Below are 22,744 nucleotides of genomic sequence, written 5' to 3' on the forward strand. Positions count from 1 at the left end.
TGCCATGTCCATCACGTGCAAGTACCTGCAGGATGTGAGCACAGACACTGGTATACTATGGATCCCATCTACACAGTGACCCTGGTCCACAGCTGGGACATGCACATGAATCTTGGAGAGGGAGCTGGTGCTTGGATAACCAGGAATAGGAAATGCAAAGACAGGAGTACCCCTTACTGCTCTCTGCAGGGATATCTGGACTAAAGGATCCTATAGGCAACTGGTCCGGCCAAAGTGAGGATTGGAGGAGCACCACATTCTCTGTCTCTGTTCCTCTCCCTCGCTTGCAAAGGCCTCACCTGCCCCTGCAGAAGCCCTTTCTGCTCCTCTCCTTCCTTTTCGTCCCATTAATTGGCAGCAGCCTGGCTGCCAGCCCCGAGCCGTGCTCAGCAGCCTCCGAAGGCTACCGGCAAGGCGCTGACATGGGCAAGGGTTTTTAACCTGTCACAGAGGGAAGCAGCAGGACTCGGCTGCCTCTAATTGCTCCATGCACGGAGGTGCCTTGTTTATTCAATTAAGTTGGAGCCATCAAGTGTCAGAGCTCAACCAGCAGCTGCCAGTGGGGGGATTTTTGCCTCTCTGCAAAGGTGGGGTATGCAAAGCCCTCTTTTCTTTAAACAACCTCCATCTCTTGGTCTTTATAGGCATTAACTCTCAGTGTGCCCTTAGTGAGAACTGTGTTGAAATGTGCCTGTAATGCTTTTTTCCCCCCAAAGTCACCCAGAAGGTTAGTGTCAGAGCAGGATGGAGAGTACTAGTCCAGACCCAGGGGTGAAATCCTTGAGGCTGTGCTATTTGGCCAAAGGCAAAGCCTATTTCTATTGATAAATGAACAGATATTCACAAAGGAACAGATTTTCCCTCTTCCGAAAGGCTGCAAATCCCAGACCCAAATTGTCATCCTTGTTAGCAAGCAAAATCCCCTCCCCTCTTGATCTCTAAATGTCACGCACCGGCCCTAGGAAACACGCAACAACCACCCCAGCCTGGAAGGGGCAGAAGGACTCCTTGCTCTGAGCTGTACAGCCGTGAATTGGAGCAGAATGCATTCCCTCTGCCTGGATGTCACAGCTCTCTCTGTGTTGATTTGGCCACTTGCACTCTCTGCATGCATCGTGCTGGCAGCCCCTTTCAGCAAGGTCCAGGATTTAGCTTTTTAGAGTGAAAGGAAAGAAAATAAGATCCAAAAGCCTTGTTTCAGCTTGCCTCTTCCCAATCACATTTTCCCCGAGCCTTAGGAGCCATTTCTGTTTGATAGCTCGGGTTTTATTCACGTAGATAATGAGTTTGGCAGGAGGTTAATAAGTGTCAACTGAAAGATAATTTAAGAGTTGTAAAGATAAAGCTGTTGTGTGCTCTTTCTTCCGTGTGTCTCTAGTATCTCAGTGCCCATACACACACACACGGAGGGAACAGGCTGGTGTCTATGTCCATAATCCATATGGTTTTCTTTAGTCCTTAAGGTATTGCAGATATCTGAAAGTCCCAGTGACATGTAAATTCCCATCTGCCCTGTTTTGATTCCTTTCCTGTGCAAAGCCATTAGATTAACACAAAGGGAGAAAGAGGGAATGAAGGAAAAGGAACAGAGCTTTAGAAAAGGGGTTTTGCCTCCCTAACACAATGCTCAAGCAGAGAATTTTCTTGTGGGCTGAAGGGAGATGCGGTCCCTTCTGCAGAGGTTTGAGATAAGGCCTTTGGGAAGGTTCATCTGGGTTTAGGCAGTTGTTTGCTCTTCTTCACTCTCTTTCTTCTAACTTTAAACTAGGTTTTTCCTTAAGGATAATGCTGAATTCTGCCAAAGCAATGCACCTTCCAGGGCTTGGCTGGAGCTTGGTGCATTCCAGGTCTCAGGGACAACAGGAGTCAACATCCTCAATGGAGATGCAACCCAGAACCCCAAATACCCCACAGAGCAGCGCGAAGGTCTGGCACATCCCTTCTAACCAGGCTCAGGCTGGAAGTGATTTTCTGTGCTGACCGATGCTTTCTGCTCCTCTGAAAGCTCCATTACAGCTGGAGCCTCCACGTTCTAAAGACCAGGATCAATGCAGTGCTTAGCTAAAGATACCCGCTCCCTGCACCTCAGACAGGTACAAAACACCCAGGACAAAGCAAACCACCGGTGCTCAAGGGGACTTCACCTGCCCAGCCATCACCAGGACAAAGGGACCTTCCTGGCTTAATGGGCGCTTTAGCTGCACCCCTTAAAGAGCTAATCAGCACCGAAACGTCACGCTGGGCCTTGGCATCCTCCTCTGCCCCGCTCCATGCCACCCTTTTCCTGATCCCTTTAAAGCAGAACAGTTTAGGAAGGATTCGGTGGTGGATGCTGAGCAGCGGGGGCGAGAGAGAGGAGAGCAGGGCTTTGTCACAAGCATCAATACGATACTGTTCCACAAAACAAACCCCCTGAAGTTAAAGATTATTTACATTTTAGATACGGGTAACAACCATCATCTATTTGATTAGGCGAGGCTTGAATTAAGCACCAAATTTATCTCTTTACATTGTCAAACTTAATAGTAGTTTAAAGATAAACCTCATTGAAACTCTGCCTTCCCTGCTGGGCTAATTAACACCCATTTAGGCTCTTAAACCTTTGATGGGTGTTTCTGTTCCAGTGCTTTGGTAATAGGGGAAGCTGCTTTAATAAATCAGAGAAAAATCTCGGCCAAGCAACACGAACCAAAGGCTCTCTGACCAGATGTGATGGGTTTGCAATGCGGTAAGGGAGATAAAAGCACTTGCTTGATTAAATACTGCTACCAGGTTGAACTCTAGAGTTTTCAGGTGCTGGTACTGCTACTACTCTAATGTGTGCTGAGTGTTTTATTTCAAGGTTGGTCCTATAAAACGGGCCAGATTGATGGAGAAACTGAGCCAAGTGTGCTGAACTCCGTGGGTGACGGCCTGTGTGTTTGGTGGCTTTGGATTTGGGTAAATTGACACCATCCATAGGACATCGTGAGGGTTTCAGACCCATTGATGTGGAGATATTCCTGTAAAGCAATGCCTAAATTAAGGGGAAGTGGGAATTTAACATGCTGGTGCATAGAAATCCCAAGTGAGCCCTGAATAGCAGAGCCTTGTTGGGAGCTACAATGGGATCAACCCCAATTTTGCCTTACCAGAACCAGGACTGGTGGATCTAACTGGGGGCTACATCCGTGAGCTTCTCCCCCATCCCTTTGGTACTGCTCATGGTCTGTATTGAGGAAATACCTGGCTGCTCTTCCGAGTGGTTCAGTCTGGAAGGAAGTGTGCTCCTGGCTCCTCCATCCACACGTGAGCAGCAGGCAGGGTTTGGGGTGGCTCCTTGCTGTGCCCAGGGACAGGAGGTCCCGCAGCCCCAGTCTGCTTTAAGGAGCGAGAGCAGGGCAGGGAGAGACAGTGCCACATTTAATTAGCTCTCAGGAAACCCAGATTATTCTTAACATTAAACTAATCTTCAAAAAGGGAACCCTTTAAATGAAAAGAAAAAGTGCAAGGCTGGGAAACCATTAATTGATTCCTTATTCATTAACCTTTTGAAACCATTCAAAAGAGCTGAAAAACGACTTCCTTTGGAGCAAGGGTTTATGCAAGGGCTTGAAGGAGCCTCTCGTAACCTACAACGCACAGGGCAAGAGGAGGGATAGTCCCAAATTGCTCCTTGATTTACTAATCAGAGTCCCCGCTGTAAACATGACTGATCTTGACCACACTCGTCTGAAACCACCCTGGAGCCACGACAGCTTCTCTGCTATTTAACCTGTAAAGCTCCAACTCCTCAGGCCCATCACTGAGCCTGGAGAAGCTCAAGTCTCACGACTTGGTTTTTCCTTATCAATCCAGAGCTTCTGGAGTCATGGGACTTGCATTAAAAGAAGTCCTCCAGAGGTGGTGAAAAGCAGTTTGCAAAGGGCTTTGGGGTTTAAAAACCCCAACCACCCAGAACCAAATGAGGCTGCCAACAGGGGCATGAAAGCCAGTTTAATCACTGAAACGAATCCAGTGAGGAAGGGAGGTGAGCTGCCATGGGAGTACCAGCACCACGGGCACTGGAGCAGTGGTCGCAGGAAGATGGAGCAGTTCCCCGTACCCCCTGTCCCCGTGCATTGGCTTGTGTGGCCACAGGTCCCTGTTCTGTCCCCTCCTACAGCTCCCAGCTGAAGGCAAAGACCCAGCATCGGCTTGTTTTGCTTTGTGGAGGCTCTTCCCCTGGGAGCTCCGCGCTCCCGTCGTGCCCACCTTCCCTGTGAAGGGAGACAAACAGCCGCAGTTTCCATAGTCACTGGGGAAGAGAAGGAAGACAAAGCTGGGCCGGTCAACAGCTGCCAAATCTGCTTTGTTTGTGCCTAGCAGCGCTCGGGTTCGCCCTGATCTGAAATGACAGTTTCCTCCCTTTCTGGGGTCTCGTTTTCTGGGTATTTGATTCTTGTGCCAGGGCTTGGATGGAAATCAATGGCTAAAAAGCTTCCTCCCGTAAGCTCTGGAATGAACAGCCCTCTTTCCCTGACCTCATTGGCATGGTGGGGCAGGAAAACAGAAGCATTTTCTCTCTTCGTGTGGTCCAGGCAGCCGGGAGCCAAGCCCCTCATGGGAATTCCTGATCCAGCCTCTCTCAGAGAGCACGGCCCAGACCTGGAGAGGTGGCACCTTCAAAACCGAGATGCAGTTTGGAAGTCCCCATCATGGTTAACTATGGACTAACCTGGCATGCCCTGAGCCCAGTGCTGTGGGGCTGGATCAGGGCAACAGAAGGCTGCAGTGCCTGCATTGCTCCTGTTTGAGGAGGGTCTGGGTTTGCTGCAGAAGGACCGGAGGAACCTGTGCCCCTTGGGGGAAGCATTAAATGATTTGTGCACGCCATGAATGTGGGACCAACAGCTCCCATTCATCAGCGCATTTGTACTGCTCTGGCCTCCCAGCATGGGGAGGAATTAGGGATGAATTACAGACTTAGCAGGAGCATCACCTCTCCCAAATACCCCCCTGGCAAAGGCCACGTGCTTGGAAAGTCACAAGATCCTAAGCAAAACCACCCCAAACCATGTAGCACAAGGGCCATTCCCCCACCACTGCTCAGCACCCTCCCTCTGCTCCCAGGCTCTGTCCTCATTCCCCTGACTCCTGCTTCCCTCAGCATTTGAAGCTGGGGGCTCTTCGGAGCAGTCTCTAATGATACTCCATTGATCTCAATTATCCAGAGACAACTCTCAGTTATCCTGAGGCCGATTAAGCAGGTTGCAGATTAATCACAGCCTGCTAAGTGTCCCCTTCATCCTCCTCCCTGGTTCCTTACAGCTTCATCTTGTGCTTTGGAAGAAAACACACAAGACAGCGTGTGCTCCCCTTTCCCATCACCCAGGTCAGAACGGTGCCTTTGCTGTATCTGCCTTCTTCAACCTCATTTTTAGCATGGACTCAGGTGGGATTTTTATTGCTATTCCTTATTTTCACCACCGAGAGCTGTGCACCCAGGAAAGCAGGGGGGAAAGGTTTTTTTTTCCCTTCAAATTCAGCAAATTTCTCTCTTTTGAAATGGACACCCCTCACCATAGAGCCCTGGGGAATGTCTCACCTCTGTTCCAGTGGGCAGATCGGGCTCATCCCAAACTCGCATGGTTGGTGGTGCTCAGGAGGGAGCCTCAGGACTTGATTGAGGACTGAGACACTTCGGGATGCTCCTGCAGGGAGAAGGTTGGAAGGGACAGGAGCTTTCTGGATGCCTGGAAAGCACAAAGTGAAGGATTTCCCCTCCATGCAGGGCAGTCCCCAATCAGAGGCAGCTCAGAAGAGCCCCAGGCTGTGTGTGGGGGAGCCAGGCTGAGGGCACAGCCCTGGCCATGAACCTGCACCCCAGGGGACACACGTGTCCCATCGGTGCCAGGCAGAATGCTGCAGGGATGCACACAGGGCTGGGTGACCTCAGCATCTCCATCCCATCCCCTCCTGCTGCCAGCCAGGATGCTCCCAGGGCATCCCCCTACTACAAGGGGATTACTCTGTTCTCTTCTTCTCAGTTATTTTGGCTTTCTCCTAGAGTTTGCAGCTTTCCAAGATGCTTTTATCACAAGCAAGAAAGGGTGGAGGAAGATCATGCCATGCCCAGGAATTGGGAATATTAAAGCAAAATACGCTGAAAGAAATGAGGAAAAAACCTGACCAGTAGCTGATTGCCCTTCAGAAACTTGCTGTTTTCATAAACATCAGCTCCCGTTTACCCAAAAAGGAAGAAGGGGATAAAAGAGAAGAGCACAAGAGAAGCAGCAGAGCAGTGAGCCCCGCACCGCTGCCCTGCTCGAGGTGCTGCTGATGTCCCTGCGCTGCCCAGATTAAGCACAAGTGCTTTGTGCAGATAAATTGAAAGCCCTCAGCCCTGGAATGCAGACTCATGTAGCGGCGCTGTCAGGTTAGAGAGGGAGAGAGGGAGCAGCTGCCTATGGAAAAGAGATAAAAAGCTGAGCGAGAGAGATTGCTGTGCCTTTATGTCTCGAGCTGCACGGCTTTCCGATGGGAAAAGGCAGCCCTTTGAAACATATGTATTTATTTATACATTATACACCCACACATACAGCTCCACGTATTCCAAATACAATTATATAGGCGTGCACACAAACACAGATAGATCTGTATACACAGGCTCCTGTGCTAGGAATACCCTACAGCCCCACATGTTTGTGCCTCCCCATGGTGTGCGTCCGAGTGCCGGCTGGAGCAGTGCAGCACCAACAGCAAACTGCATGGATGGGGTGGTCGTGGATGCTCCTGCAAGCTTGGTGGCAGCAGCATAAAGCAGAGGAGGAGATGGGACCCGGAGCAGGCTGGTGGCATCACCAGGGATAAGCTGGATGGCAGCGAGCCATGCATGGGGGTGAGCACACTCAGCACCCCTGGCTGGCCCAGCTGCCTGCAGCAGGGACACCCTCCTCCTCTATTGACTGCCATTTAATTAATCATCCCTCCCAATTAACTCCTTTACTTCCCTCCTTTTGCATTTAGCAAGCAACGGTCCCCAAGCCCTCTTTAGCATCCCTTGGCAGAGCATGGATGGGAGGGTGGAGGGGATGGGGACGAGAGGACCAGCTTCTGGGGGACAGTCACATCTGCTGGATGGGTTGGGAGGAAGGGGAGGAGGAGGAGGAGGACTTCTGGCTCTATTTCTGCTTTAAGCCTTGAATCACGACAGGGAAAGGCTAACAGCAGATCTGAAACGCTTTCCCATCTTCCCCAAACCTGGCTCGCTCACTCACACACCCCCACAATCCATCCCATGATCTTTAAGTCGAAACTGGCTTTTATCATTACTTGTTCAATCTAGTCAATCAAAAGCTCAATTAATGGCAGGGAATTATCATTCCATTCAGCACAGAGTTGGGTTTTTTTTGTTGTTTTGGATTAAAAGTGGCTGTCACGTTGCTGACTCAAGCACTGGGCAGCCTCCACCAGCATCCCCCTTTCAGCCAAGCAGCGATGCTGGGGGCTCCCTGGCACTGCAGGTTAAACCCACCACTGCTTTACGTAGACAGAAAGCACCTACCCTGCTGCTAGGGTTTCTTCTCTCCATTCCCTGCGTGGGATTCCTCCGTGTCCCTTGCCCAGGAGGAAGGGCAGCAGCTCACCCTGCGATGGTGAGGGAAAGGAGGGTGAGTGCAGGAGGGAAGGATGGAGGGAGAGGGGGGTTAGAAGAAGGATCCATTTGTAATGACTGAAATAAACACAAGTCGGGGAGAAATGCAAATGCCTCGTGTTGTGAATTACTTGACAGAAGAAGTGACAGCTTTTTATTAGGGTGATAACAGCGAGGAGTTTTAAAATAGAATAATGGGTGCAACAAAAGCAATTTTCATTCGGGATTTTCATTTTAAATGGATGATCTCGTTTTAATCAAGGGAGTCATCACAAAATGCTTTTAATTGCCCAAAGTCGAGAGCTATATTGTAATTTTAATGCCTACTTTCAGGCTGATGATTAGATTTAGATAAAATGTGTATGTGGGATTGGGGGGTTGCTGCCCCGTTCCTGCTCGCTGTCATTTCCCCTTCAAGGAAGCACAAGATGGGGATTCAGAACTGAACAGAATGAAAAGGCTTTTTGGAAAGAGCACTCACCTTGCCAACAAATACAGAATGGGCTCGGAGCAGAAGATATTTGTTAAAATCTGGGTTTGTTTATTTTCTTCCCCTATCTCCTTCTGTGTTATTTGAAGCAGCTGAGCTGCTAACACAAAGTTTGACTTTTTGTGCTTTTGAAGGCATTCTGGGATGCTGCCGTAAGCCGAGAGATTGGACCACTTCCCGTAGGCTCAGAGAAAGATCTGCATCGACCATCTACCATCATGCCAGTGAAAAGGCTAATTTCAGGCTCAATTCCAAGCACAAAACCCACCTCTTTAGAAGAAAAATGGCTGAGGCTGTGTGCTTTGGGATTAGAACTGAGACTAAGCAGCCAGGTCCTGGCTCAGCAGGGGACTCCCCAGCCACCTACCCGAGATGCAGCAGAGTCATTTGCACCATGCGAAATGGGTGCAGATCAGGAAGGGAAGAAGCTGGCCTTTTTGTCATTCCCCCTGGTGCAAGGATCCTTCTTCATCGTGCCTAAAGATGGAAGGTTTGAGATTAATGATGGTTCATTTGAATGAGGGTGGCTGCAGAAAACGGCCTGGCCACCCTTGAGGTGGATCTCGAGTGGGGCTCACTCCATCCATGGGTGTCCTTCCTGTTCTTGTGGAGTCCAGCTGAGCCCTCCTGAGCCCGATGGAGACATCTCCCTGTTTAAATAACCTTGACCTGGCCTGCAGCAGCATCCAAGCAGTGGGAATGGTTCCAGGCTTGCGAGCAACAGGGATGCACAGCGCTGTGGCAGGAGGAGGGATGAGGCCAAGCTGCAGCTGGGGTATCCGTGACCCCAGAATGCTGCTTTTCAGTGCATAGTGAGAAGGAAACTCAAACCTCTCAGCTACTGGGAGCTCCTCCGTCCCCATCCAGCAAGAACAAACAGGGTCTTTGTTGAATTCATGCTTTGTAACCCTTCCCTATCAAGTCCTACCCTGAAGTCATAGGGAAATGGTGTTGGCTCCCATAGGAAGAACCATTCACTCCTGCAGAGATCCCACTGGAGATGACGCTCTCGGTTCAGAAGCCGGCTTGAACTTCATGAGCAGCCCAGGGCCTGAGAACATCCCCAGCTCTGCTGCTGACTTCCAGATCTCCCCTTCAAGTCCTTTCAAACCCCCACTTTACTGCACCAGCCCCAGAAGAAGGAAAACTGCTTGGAGTACTTGTTTGAACCTGCAAGGCTTGGAGGCGCTGGCTTCGGGTACTCAGTGGAACAAGGCTGCCTCGCATCCCTTGCCTTCGTCTATCTTTTAGACTTCACTCCTTTCATGCTGCTGTTCAGACCCTGAGTAGTGAGAGGGGATGAAAGCCATTTGCAAATATGTTTTCAGAGGAAAATCTGCTTCTCCCCACATCTGAGGCAGGGCTCCTGTTGCTGTGCGTTGTTCGCGTGCAGGGATGAAACGCGCTTGAAAGCCCGAACCAGAAACAAGATGTCACGTCTCTAAATTCACCGTGAAGGCGTGAATGAAGACACAATGTGGAGCCAGTGCTGACACGCTCCAAACAACTCATTGTATGGGAGGAAAACCAGCACCTTTCACCTCTGACAGGCTGGAAAAGAGAAAATCCCTGCCGGATAACCTGACCAAAGGCCTCATGGGAGAGGGGTGAGCATGCTGGGAGCTCAATGGGAGAGTCTCCAGCAGCTCGGAGCAGCAGATGAGAAACCCCATCCTTTTGCAGTTGAATAAATGAAAGGTGCCAGCAAGAGACTCCTTCCCTGTCCTCCTCCGTACCTGTGGTCCCAAATGGAGCTGAAACGGTGCCTTCCCTTGGCATCACGCCGAGCAGACCTTGCTTTTAGCAGAGGTGTCAGGCTTGTTCCCATGCCATCCCTTTGGGAATCCGGGACAAAGGCTTTGCTCTGAAGCCGTATCTGGGATGCTCACGCCTTAGGGGCACGCTGTCACACAGCAGGGTATGCTGTTGAGGGCTTCCTTCACTTGCAGGTCACTTTGGCAGCTGTCTCCAGACCCCACACATTAAAACTGCTCCTGGTTTTAACAGGTCCTCTGTCATGTTTGAAGGGCTGGCTCATTTTCCCAGCCAGGATTGGCCCAGAGGGGATCCCCTTCCCCTCATCCTGCCACCACCTGAGCTTTTTGACTGAGAGCTAAGAACACCTTGAGGTCTCTTTGAAGGTTTTAATGGAGATCCTCACCTATTGCAACAACACAAGCATCAACCATGGACACAAGCTGAGCCTTCAGAGGGCAGCTTTCTCCTTTCATTAATATCAATAACAACCGTGGAGCTTAATTGAGCTGCTTTGGAAGCTGCCTCTGGAAAGCACACAGCAGAGAGAGAAAACCGGGCTCCCCATCCCGCCTGCATCCCTGCTCTGCCTCCTCCCATGAGCTCATCCCCAGTCTGTGGCTGTGGATCTACCTGGGGAAGATGGGGAAGGCTTCCTAGCAAACTGGGGGTGTGTGAAATGGATCCTCTGCAAAGCCTTGAATCCCAGCCTGGTTTGGGATTGGAAGGGTCCATGATTCACACATTGAATCATGGAATGGTTTGGGATGAAGGGGCCTTAAAGCTCATCCAGTTCCAATCCCTGCCATGGGCAGGGACCCCCTCCACTGGAGCAGCTTGCTCCAAGCCCCTGTGTCCAACCTGGCCTTGAACACTGCCAGGGATGGGGCAGCCACAGCTTCTCTGGGAGCCCTGTTCATTGCTCCTGTTCCATTTCCACTGTGAGAACCCAACTGGTTCATCCTGGGGATGAGCAGGATGGGAGGTGGGTGCTGCTGCCCTCGTGTATCCCTGCCTGTACCCATGCCTCGGTGTCTTCCTTACCCGGAGCTGTTCCAGCTCCCTGCTTTTCCCCATTTCATGCCTGGAATTTCAAAGATCTGTGTGTTTGTCTGCTGCTCTCTTCAAATCACTGCTTGGGCTGTGGTCCCCACGGGCTCTCTGGGAGCAGGCAAGATGCTACATGGCTTTTTGATCGAAGCCTCTTTCTATCGAGGTGTTTTTCACGGGGGGGTAGGGGGGGGAAAAGCTGATTCTTTTTTATTCTAACACCTTTTTTTTCCCTTTCTTATTTTTGCCAAAGAGCCTCAACTTGAGGTGAAATATTTCCCAGTGCTGACAAAAGCTTTGATATCGTAAAGCCAAATCCATCAAGCCAAAGCTTTTAACTCGCCATTGTTCTTTTTTCAACGTATTGGATTTGTGATGTTTGTTCTCCTTCCTCTTGCCCACAATTGATCCATCTCTCCTATTTATCTCCTCCATCTCACTGGGCCGTGGCGTCGAGCCCATTGGAGGCCTTGAATCGATTGCTTGGGATTTTGGACAAAGCCAGCCAGTTCTTTTCCCGTCCCCTTTTCACCTCTGTTACCTGTTGTTTAGCATCAACCAAGCCAGGGTGAGGGGTTTTCCTTCTGAATCCAATTGACCAGGACACGCACCTCTCAGCTTTGGGAACATGGGTCAGGTTCCTCAGCATTTCCAAACCCAACCATTTCCAATGGGAGGACATGAAAAGTGTCACCTAGGAATGAATTACACCCAGTTGTGAAGCAGATGATGAAAATGGTGATGGGAATTCTTTGACATGGAGAGCAAACCGTTTTGGGTTTTGTTCCAGCTCACCAGAGCACACAATACATCTCAGGTCAGCTCTGAAAGATGTTTTCCTCCACCCTATGTAATCTATGAGTTGGTTAGGGAATGTTGGCATCTATCTTGTGGTCTGACTTGTCCCTCCAGACCTGCCACCACCACCCTTTTCCCCAGGCATTAGCCTAAACCTTTCCCAGCACCGACTCCTTGGTATTTCTAAATGAACTACTTCTTTTCCTTCCCTTTTCCCTTCAATCCACAGAAAGAGGCCACCTTCTCTGGAAAACAACCCCAAACACCAAAGCTGAACTTGCTGTGACAGATTACAACAGACTCTGTTTGGAGAAAGAAGGGAAAATGCCACCACAAAGGCAGTCACTGCAGTGTTGGGCTCAAAGCAAACCCAATAAACCAGGCAGGACATCAGCTCTGTAACTCCAAGCAGGCACCAGGGTTACTGGGAGGCTGGCAGCATCATGGATGTCAAGAGTTATTTCACTGTGGTTATTTCAAATGGGGAGAAACAGCAACCAAGTTTTCCTCAAACCAGCAATTATGGATTACATGGGCTATAGGGAGGAGTAAGGCCAGACTCCAGGATCATTAAACAAACCTGATCCTTACAAAACACTGCAAACCCTCCCCTTGAAAATGCTTTGAAGCCAGGAAGCAAAGTGCTCGTACTGCTGACTGAGGAACCTGGGATATAAGTCTCCCTTAGCTCGTTTCTGCCTACTTTAAGATTTAATTAGTATTAAAAGCCCTAGGAAGTCTGAAGATTATTTATGGAGAGCGTAGCAGTAGATATGGCCTGAGGAAGAAAGGAGGTAAGGCTGCACTTCAGAGCCTGTCCAGGTGACTAAAAATCCCCATTTTTACTGTTTGATTGCTTAAAGGAAAATCTAGGTGCAAATTTGGTTGGGTTTTTTTCCCCTTCTTCTGCCTAAAATGTCAGGGTACCACAAAGCTTTTCAGGCCTGGAGCCGGAACAAAGACGAAAGGTCAAAGCCCTCAAAACCATTTGGAGAAATGTTGGCCAAATGTTTCCTTTTTTCCAACAGGTTTTTTTATTAACTTGCTCATTTTAAGCAAAAATTGATCTGCTAAAAGACACTGAGAAGCTGCTAAGCTCAATGGGGGAACGGTCGTAACGGGTGTTGTGGTGGGAGATGTTGGTCTCTCCAGCTCTGAAGGGCCTTTTGTGATCTCTGCCTTTGCTGGCACTAATTAACTCGGGATTTCTTAGTGATTAACAAAGAATAATAATTAATTCTTAGTAATAAAGACCAAGAATTTTCTTAGGAATCAACTCTGAATTTATAGAAACTCTTAATACTATAAAGTCACTAAATCCCAGCCTTAAGAGATACGAAGATGTGTGTGATGGTGCTTTCTGTTCATTTGGCTAAGTAAAAGTTGGCGACTTGGGTGACTATTTACAGAGACAAGAAATAAGAACATTCCCCTCTGCTCCCTGCTTGGATCATGCCTGTTCCCATCTCCAAAGCCACCATGGGCTCAATGCTGGACCATGCCCCCTTCCTTGCTCCCAGCTCTGCAGCCAACCTGGTGGATTTTACCTCCAGTGATCACTTCTAAACCATGCCCCTGGGGTTTGCCTGATTGGCTTTGCTTGACCTTCAAAGAAAAGCTCTCATCGACAACCAATTTCTGTCTCCTTTTGTGACAGCTTCCTTGGTCCTGTCAATCACAGGGAAGCTGTTAAGGAGAAAATCAGGTGGGCAGCATCCCCTCTACGACAGCCTTGACAAAGAAAAGCCTATAATGACACCAGGAATTCCTCTAATCGCTCTTTTCCCACTGCTAAAAATGCCACAAAGGGTTTTCATCGAGACACAACTTTTCTAAGGAGCCATAGACAATATCTCATTGGGAGGCAGGAGAAAACCCACGGCAAAGCTGCCGCTTCAGAGTGGTGCTTCCCAACACGCTGTTAGTGACTGATTCTGCTTGAGCAGCCAGGATGGACCCCATGATGGGCTGGATGCAGCAACAGGAGAAGGTTGAAAGTGGAGGCTTCTGCCTTAAGGAAATGGTGCAAACTGTGGAAAAGAGGGAAGAGGTGGAGCGGTACCACGCTGGGATGCTTTGAGGGGTGGCAAAGAGGCAAAATCCCACCTTAATCCCTATTTTGACCTACAGAGCTGCAGTCCTTGCTCAAGCCTGTCCTGAAAAAGAAATCCCCTCCATGGAAAAGATGGGCAGATGCCGACAACTCCTCTGTCAAGGCCTGGCTCAGCTTTGAACAGACGTGGAGGCACTAATAACACATCACCCCTCAGCTTTCAAGTCCCTTTTCATCCCAAAGCGAAGCTGTTCAATGTGCTCTGTGCCAGAGACGAAGCGAACTTTGCTCTTTATCTCTGCTCCCTGACAGCAGCTCCGCGCTCGCTCGGCGGTCGCATTTCATCATTAGTACCAGCTTTATGGCTGGCTGTAATTAGCTTCTGATCATCTCCAGAAAGCACAGGCATGGGAGCCACAAGGCTCCCTGTTCAGGCAGGGCCAAGATCAGAGGCTGGTGGAGAAGCAGCCCCAGCTTGCCCTATGAAGCTCCTTGCTGCTCCGGGATGGAAGCGCAGCTCCAGGCCATTTGAAATCAAGTGTTGCCCCTCTGACATGCGAATGGGAAGCCTGAATCCAACAGCACGCAGCAGTCACCGCAGCTCCTGCTGCAATGCCTTGAGTCATTGGAGGGCTGTGGGCTCGAGGTGGTCCAGGAGAGGCCGAGGGAGCTCCCATCCCACACGGTGCACATGGGTTTCCCCATGGCAGGGCCAGCACCTTGCAGTGGTTGTTGCCTTGGGCAATAGCTGCTCAATGTCCCCTCGCTGCGGGTGTTTCACTCAGCAAAGATTAACCACCATGAAACAGCACTGGGTTTGATCTGATAAAGCCTCGGAGTGGCTGAAGCAGGAACTTCATTAGCTGGAGATTACAGGTGTTTAGCTGGTATCAGATCCTGTTGAGCAGAGGCTGAGTTCTGCCTCTGGTCCCCGTGTCCCTCCATCACTGACTGCCGCGTTGTGATGCAGGAGGCTCCCCAGGGCTCAGCTCCCTGTAGACTTCTTTGCTTACAGTATTGTCCAGGCAGCTGCAGACACGAGATCCGCTTCACCCCAAACTCAGGCAACTGACAGCAAAGGCATTTGTCACTCTTTGCCCCCTCTGAATCCAGGAAGCTTAAACAATATGCATCATTTATGCACCTGCAGAAGCAGAGAGAATCAGAATTGAAAACAGGCTGGTGCCTCTGTCTGCATGTGTCTGCATGAAATATTCAGCACAAACTCCGAGTCCTGCTGCGTGTCAGGGCTTGGGAGCGCCGCATCTCCTCGCTCTGCAATCAGAAACCATGACAGCTCAGGGAAGAATAACAGCTGCACGATGCAACAGATCCCACTTCAGGTCAACTGCTGGGATGAAGAGGTGTTTCGAAGCTTCTTCAATATTTAAACTGAGAATGAGACACATCAAGACCCAATCGCTAATGGCTTCTTGCCTTGTGCTGCCACAGTAACACCAGGAAATTGGATGACTTGCTGGGATTGCTGGAGATGCTACGGGAGGGTGAGGAAAGAAGTGCTGTCTGTTGTAATTGCTGGATGTCCAAGTCTGTTCTGCCTGGGACTGCAGCCAGGCATGAACAAGGAGGAAGATGTAGGCTGACTCCTGAGAAACCCAGGCAGCAAATGAGCCCTGCCTGGGGCTGGACCAGATCCTGCTGTAGGAACCGCTCGCAAAGCCTTGTCTCTGTAGCTAAGGGTGAGCACGGTCTGGCCCTTCAGAGCAGGAGATGACAGCCCAAACCCTCAAACCCTCCCTGGCTGCTTAAGCAAGCTTTGAGGCTTCTCCTCGGCGCCTTGCTGGGATGTGCTGGCAGCGCAAAGCTATCGGAGGCAGCTTTGCAGAACCTCCTCCTACAACATCATGGGATGGATGCTCCCTCTTGGCAGTGCTGAGCACGGGCTGCCTTCAAGGGCTGCAGCGATGGGAGAGGCATTGAGCATCCCCCCAGCTTTTCCCACTATTGAGAGGATGATTTAGCTGCTGACTCGCCCCAGGACAAACCAGGCCAGTGCTACCCTGTTTCTACCCTGCAGCAGATGACACTAAGATGGATAGAAGCCCCACCAACCCACAGGGCTCCTGTTTGAACAAGTGAATAGGAAACAATCATCCATCCTCCAGCACTGGTGCAGTCTCTGCTATTCGCAGATCACAGAAGAGCTGGAGGGGTGAGCAGGTTCAACACATCCTCAGCACATCCCATCACAGCACAAACTGCCACTGCTGACAGCCGTGGTTGCAACCTCTGCATCGAGCATCCCCTGAGCTGCTGCCCACCCACCCCACCAGTGCTCCCAGCCAGAGCTAAACAAGGACCAGGCCCCCAGAACAAGAAAAGGGGGGTCTGAGATTGGGGTTTGGGTTGAAATTTGTGGCTGCTTCCTTTTAATCCCCTCCTCATTAGCTCTGCATCCCCTCGCTGGGATTCTGAGCATGGCTTTTATTGCCCCTGCTTCCTCTCTGCGTGTGGAGTCCTTCAGGGCAGACAGAAGCACTAAAAATAAACTCACCTGTCAGGTTCCCTTGTTATTACAAACAAAATGTCCTTTCCCGAAACACAACAAGTGAAACCTTCACATTGTGTGTGCTTATTCACATAAAATATTTAGAAAGCTCCTAATGTTTTTATGGCTGTAATTAATCTTGTGTCATGTCGGGAGAGAACAGAACGTGAAATCATCCCTCTGGCACCAGGCAGGACATTGGGCTTCCCAAGGGAAACCTCTGGTGTGTCCATGCTCCCAAGGGGAGCTATGTGTCTGCTTTGTGGGGTCCCTGCTCTGCTGGGAATGCAGGGGCTGGGCCACAAACCCCTTCTATCATCTTGCCCTTGTGGCATGGATGCTCCCTCCATTTCTTGCAGCTCTGTGCAGTGAGTAAAAGGCGATGCAGTGATTTACACCAGCTCTGCTCAACTGGGTTTGTGGCTCCCTCTGACCCCACAAGATGCAGGCTCTTTCTAATGGCTAAAATCAGGGGCATTTTAAGGAAGAGCTCCCTGCACGTTCCCTGCAACCGTCTGGGGGATTCTGGCGAGCACAGGAGTCTGAACACATATAAATTGTCACTGATCAGAGCCTTCTTGCCCAGTTTACCTTGCCAATAACTTATTTGATGATAGGAATATTCCCAGAAATGCGATGCTTCAAACTCAAGGCCAGCCCTTGCAATCTACAGCTTCTCAAAGATGAAATCTTGGCCAAGATGCAAGAGTGAACGGCTCCCTGCAGCTCCCCGTGCCACAGATGGGGAATAGCCAGCTATGGAGGGGGGAAAACCAGATGGATGGGGGAAAACACAGCTCAGCCTTGGCCAAAATGGGTGCAGACCCAGCATTTCTGGTAACAGGAATTGGTTTATCACGAGTGTGTGGGAGAACCTGGGGCTGGGTGTAGAGGAGTTTCCGATTGAAGGCAGAGATGAGATAGGTTGGCCTCAGTGGAGCAAAGCATTTAACCAGCATAACAAAGAAGAATGCATTTGACATTTTAATCTTGATCCTTACAGTTCTAAATTGCCCTTCAGAGGAGGAAGGTAATGTGTGAAGTGCAGAGCTGCTCCTGGGGACCCAGCAGCCCATGAACACCGGCATGCTGGGAAGACGAGTGGCAAAGACCTCATAAAGCTCAGGGATTTGGGTCACCCAAAGGAGACACTGGGCTGATGGAAGACGTGGCCCAGGGATGGAGCTGAGCAGGGGTAACTGAGCATCTTGGGTTTCCACCCTGGGGACAACAGGGTGTTTATCCAGCCTGGGAATTAAGATCCATCTCTGGTGCTCACTCCCAAACCCTGCTCGGCTGGTGGGGCACTGTGGAAAGGAACAGTGGTCTGGTTAATGGCATGGTGTGAGGTGTCCTGCCAAGCACTGCTTTATGAGTTTGTGTATACCACAAGTTCCATGTGGGTTTATAGACCTGTTCATTGTTCAAAGCTATCTGGGCTTTAACCTTCCTGCTGTATGGAACAAGAAGGGTTCAGGTAATAGCACACACGTCCTGGATGCTGAGCTGTTTCGCACATCCAGAGGTACAGGTGGACAGCAAGGAAGTTAAGCTAAAGGAAGAAGAGGTGATGGCAGGGGGGTTGGAACTAGATGATCTTATCCAACACTAACTATTCTATGATTCTATGACATGGCCCAGCACACGGCTGGGCTGGGGTTGCAGGGAAGGGACAGGTTTCTGCATGGAGCTCAGGACCGGGGTTCAGCCGAACCCCCCAAATCCACCAGTTCCCTTCTGCAGCCACCTCCTCCACTGCAACGCTTCCCTGCACAACTTCTGCTGTGGTTTTTAATGTAGTTGACTTTCAGAGCAGTGGAGCTGCCAAAGCTGCCCATTTTGCCTGCAGATGCTCTGCATTGGCTGCCTCTAAACCCCTTTAAATAGCCCCAGCTAAATCACAGCTCTGTCAGGCGATGCTCTATTTAACAGGAGCTGCCCGGCTCACACAGCAGCCGTGGCCCAGGAATCTCCTCTCGAGTCCACTTTTCCCAGCGAGTGGCAGCAATAAATACAACCCAGCCAGTTGGTCCTCGCAACGCTCCCGTGCCTTGATGACTTCTACCCAGGATTCACCAACTGTGCTGCAACCTCCTGCGGATGCTGCCTCCCGCCGCCTGGATGGATGGGGGGGAAGAGGCAGTGCTGGGATAACGCAAGGAATGGGATCCAAGTGCAGGTGCAACGCAGCAAAGGGGCTTGGAGGAGGCGTTTCCAGAAGGATTTGCCCCCATCGAAGCCTCTTCTTGCCCTTGTGCCGTGCAGCGAAAGCGAGGTTCTGCGCAGGAAAGCTCCTGGGTGGCTCCTTGCAGGAACAAGGAATGCTCCTCCTGCCTTGGCCACCTTCCAGAGCAGTTAATTGCATTCCGCCTGCCCAACATTAATTAATCTGGTGTCGTGCAGAGCCTGCTGGGTGCATCCGAGGGGGAAAAATCCACCACCTCCCACCACAGTAAATAAGAGAGGAGGAGGGAGCCGGGCCGGCAGCTGGCTCCGATGCTGGGCATTCCCGTTCCCAGTGGGAAGCATCTTGTCAGGATTTGGCCATCTCCTCGTGATGCTGGACCCAGCTCTGTGAGCTCCGACACCACTTTGCTTTCACGTGCGAGGGAATGGATCCAAGTCACGCACAGAGGTCACCTCCAGTTTACTCCATGCGCCTATTCCCCGGGGGAAGGATGCCGAGTGCTTCAAAGATGGACAGAGGGAGTCGGGTACCAACTGGCCACCACGGCAGTGCCAGACTGGGCTCACAAGGAGGTCCATGGGGTTCAGTGGGGCTGTGGGTGGTTGTGCTGTGTAAGGAAACCCTCCCTGTCAACTCATGCAATCGCTGGGTGGGAAGGTGGCTGTTGCTCCATCCTGCACCCCCCAGTGGAAGTGCCTGTGCTTCGGGGATGGGGAGGTAAAAGGGGTCTCCTGTGGGTCTCTGGATGCTCACAGGCAGAGCCCGTGTGGCTAAGGCCTTCTCCAAACAATGCTTGAAGAAGGAGCTGCTAAGGGAAACTCATCCCACCCAGGCAACAAAGCCACAAGGGATGAGGCATCCATAGGGAGCAGCCCCCAAGCACATGGGTCCCCTGTAAGGTTGTATTTGGGAGGCAGAGCTGCGGTAGGAGAGCCCCTGGTCACACAAAGAGCAGATGCTGGTTATTTTAAACCCTACTGTTAACGCATTAAAGCGGCTGTCTGCCATCCCCTGAAGACAGGCAAATTAGGATTCAACTCAACCAAGAGCACAACACACACAATAGATGTGACCACACGAGCAAGCCTGATCATGCAGACACGCAGCCCCTCAGACACATCTTGTCCCCACACGATGCTGGGATGCTGGAGCACAGGGGGAGATCCTTCAGGATCACACAGAACCATGAACCAGTTTGTGTTGAAGGGACCTTAAAGCACATCAAGCTCCAACCCCTGCCACGGACAGGGACACCTTCCACTAGAGCAGCTTGCTCCAAGCCCCTGTGTCCAGCCTGGCCTTGAGCACTGCCAGATGCTCTGGCAAATTCAATCATCATTCCCTGGATAGCCAGAGGTAGCAGCACCAACACAGCATCTTCCCATCACTGACAGCACATCTTGTTCAGGCTCAGTTAATGGTTAAAGGATCCAGGTGATTATCCCTGACCTCCTGCGAGTGACAGCAGGCTGCTGCCGAGCGATTTGTAATCTAACAGAGACATTAACCTTCTAAAGCGCGTCCCAGTCTCCCTGGGGCTGTCAAGGGACACTCTATTGTGCAGGGGAACAAAGAGCCCTGGTTATTACTCAGGAGTGAATGGCAGGGATGAGCTTTACATAAGAGAGATCAATAAAAATATATCAACAGCCCATGCAGGGCGCTGGGAAGAGGTGGAGGGGAGCAGGCTGGGCACCGGCCCACCAGGTCACAGCATCATGTTTAGGATGAGAAGATGCTGACTGAGCTTTTAATCTCTGCTCAGCACACAGGTCCCCAGGGCCAAACACTCACTTTGATTCACTGCTGGCAGGGTCAGGGCCTGCCCCACTTCCACTGGGCTTCTCCAGCCCCATCCCTTCCCCATGACAGGGCTTGGGAACCACCCGGTCCCACAGCACCTCCGGCAGCATGTGGATCAGAGCTGTACTGCTCACACGTGCAATGAGTTTGGTGGGTCTCAGCTTTGCTCCCATGCACACCATTACCTCACAGACCTGACACTGATGGGTTGAAAACTGAGTGAAAGAACAGAGGGGTTAAAAAAAGCCTGAGTTTCTGCAGGGATGCTCCCAACGTGCAGGGATTGACAGTGCCGAATCGATGAGCAGGGAGCCACGGGGAAAGGCTGTTCTATTTCTGGCTGAGGCTTTCCCGTTCGGAAGCATGCAGCACCAAGTGCAACACATCCAGCCTGGGAAGCAGATGGTCCGTGGAGGTGAGTCCTGCTGTGGTTGTGCAGCAAGTCTGACACCCCAGAGAGAAACCCCACAGGCAGGTGAGCTCCCAAACTCATCCCTGACAAAGCTTATGGCTGGAGGGGGGGGGGGAAATGACAACCCAAAACATGACAACCCAAAGCATGACAACCCAAAGCATGACAACCCAGACAGACCCTACAAAGGTTTAGGATGGTGCCACCAGCCCCTGGAACAGCAGTTGGGTGCCTTTGCCCATATAAAATAATGCGTATTTACCAGATTCATTTGGGGAGCATTAACAGCCTCTTGCTATCTCCAGTCCTGCCAGCCCTCATCTCTCTTCCACTACACAGAGCATTTAGAAACCACCTTGAAGAGGCTCGAGCTCACCTCTCCTGCCTTGATACACATGGGAGAGGAGGATCTGGCCCTTCCCACCAGCAGCAGGGCTCTGAGTCCCTCCTGCTATAGGTGAGTAGATCTGGAGCAGGAGAGTGACGGCATGAGGCTGCACTGATTCATCGAGCAGGGTGATTATCTAAATCAGATTAGAGATGCAAAGGAGCAGGAGTGACAGGTACAGCAAACAGAGGGGCCACCAGGCTGGAGAGGGAATGTGGTAACAGCAGGGCCTCGAATGCAGGGAGGAATGTTCCTTCCAGTCTCTTTGTAAAGCCTCCTCCTCCAGCTGCAGCTGGATGTTGTTTTCCAAAGGGATTCCTTTCCCTGCCGGCTCCATTGAACTCTCCTGTGGAGCAGGAGCAGGGCTCAGAAGGAGATTTCCAATGCTGCAGGTAAATCCCTTCCTTTGGGATCCACCATCGCACGGTGGTGGTGGAGCACCCAGCAGCCTTCCCTGTGCCTCAGCTGGCTCCCATGGGAGCACTGCAAGAACCCATCCTGCAGCTCTCACCCCCAGGGCTCGGTGCCTGCATGGCACAAACTGTGAGCGGCTGGAAATCATCCCAGCCTCATCTCTTTGGCTTGGAAGGGAAATCATGATCTAAGCAGCGGGTTTCCTGCAGATGGGTGCACGGTACAGGCTTTGCCTTAGCCAGGGTCAAGCGAGAAACCAGGGCTGGGGCTGGGGCTGCTCTCATTCCTGCGCCTGCAGTGGAGCAGGAGAGCCGGGGGGAGTTCAGCTCTGCAGGATGCTTGGTGCTGGCTGCACCAAACCTCAAGAGCAAACCCAAGGCTGTTTCATTGCTGGGCTTTGCTGAGCAGGAAGCGGTGTGGGGGTCCCCGTTTTCCCAAGATTGGGAAAATGACACTGTGGGATAGAGCCTCCTTGGAAATGTGACCCAAGAACAGCACGAACGAGGCATCTGCTTTTGCCCCTCAACCTTTGGAGCAGCTCAAGGGAATGAGGTTTGTTCCCAGACCTCTCACTATTACAGCATTTGTCTCCCCTGCAGGCCAAACCCCAAAGCTTCTATGACACAGAATCACCTTAAAACACCCATTCAGGCCTCAGCCCCTCAGGCTTTTTGCTGGAGGCTCTTTAGGTTCCCCCCCTCCCCAAGCCTCCTGGTCAGGGTGTAAAAAAAGAGCCCCCAGACCAGGAAAGCAGCCCCCTCGAAACCCAAACAGCCTCAAACCCAAACCATCTTCACCAAACACCTTGGCTGCAGCTGACCCCCTGCATCTGATGAGGTTCAGAAAGGTGCCAAGCAGCTGCAGGAGAGGAGAACGGGAATTCATGACACCTCTACCAGGTGAGCATCACTTTTCTTTCCCATTTGTAGAGCACAGAAGCAAAGATCCCAGTTTTCTTCCATACATTCCCTGTCAGAAGATCCCTTAACTAAACCAGGCTGCAAATCTCCTGATTAACAAGCAAGCTGCCCCCTCCTTCCTACCACTATCGGCCACTCACACCAATAATGCCACCAAAACCAGCACAACCCTATGAGGGAAGCTGCTTTTTGTGCAAGCTGCAACAATCCTTTTGAGTAACATTAATTCTATTCAAGTACCAAGGGAACACTGGAGGGAACAGCTCAAATCTTGGTTCCTGCTTGACTCTTAGGGCAGGAAAATGCTCAGTTAATATCCTAGACACCCAAGCAGCCCATGTGCTGCTGG

Source organism: Pezoporus occidentalis, unplaced genomic scaffold, assembly GCF_034315485.1.
Source record: "Pezoporus occidentalis ecotype Australia unplaced genomic scaffold, CSIRO_AGI_Poc_V1 ctg202, whole genome shotgun sequence".
NCBI classification, from domain to species: Eukaryota; Metazoa; Chordata; class Aves; order Psittaciformes; family Psittacidae; genus Pezoporus; species Pezoporus occidentalis.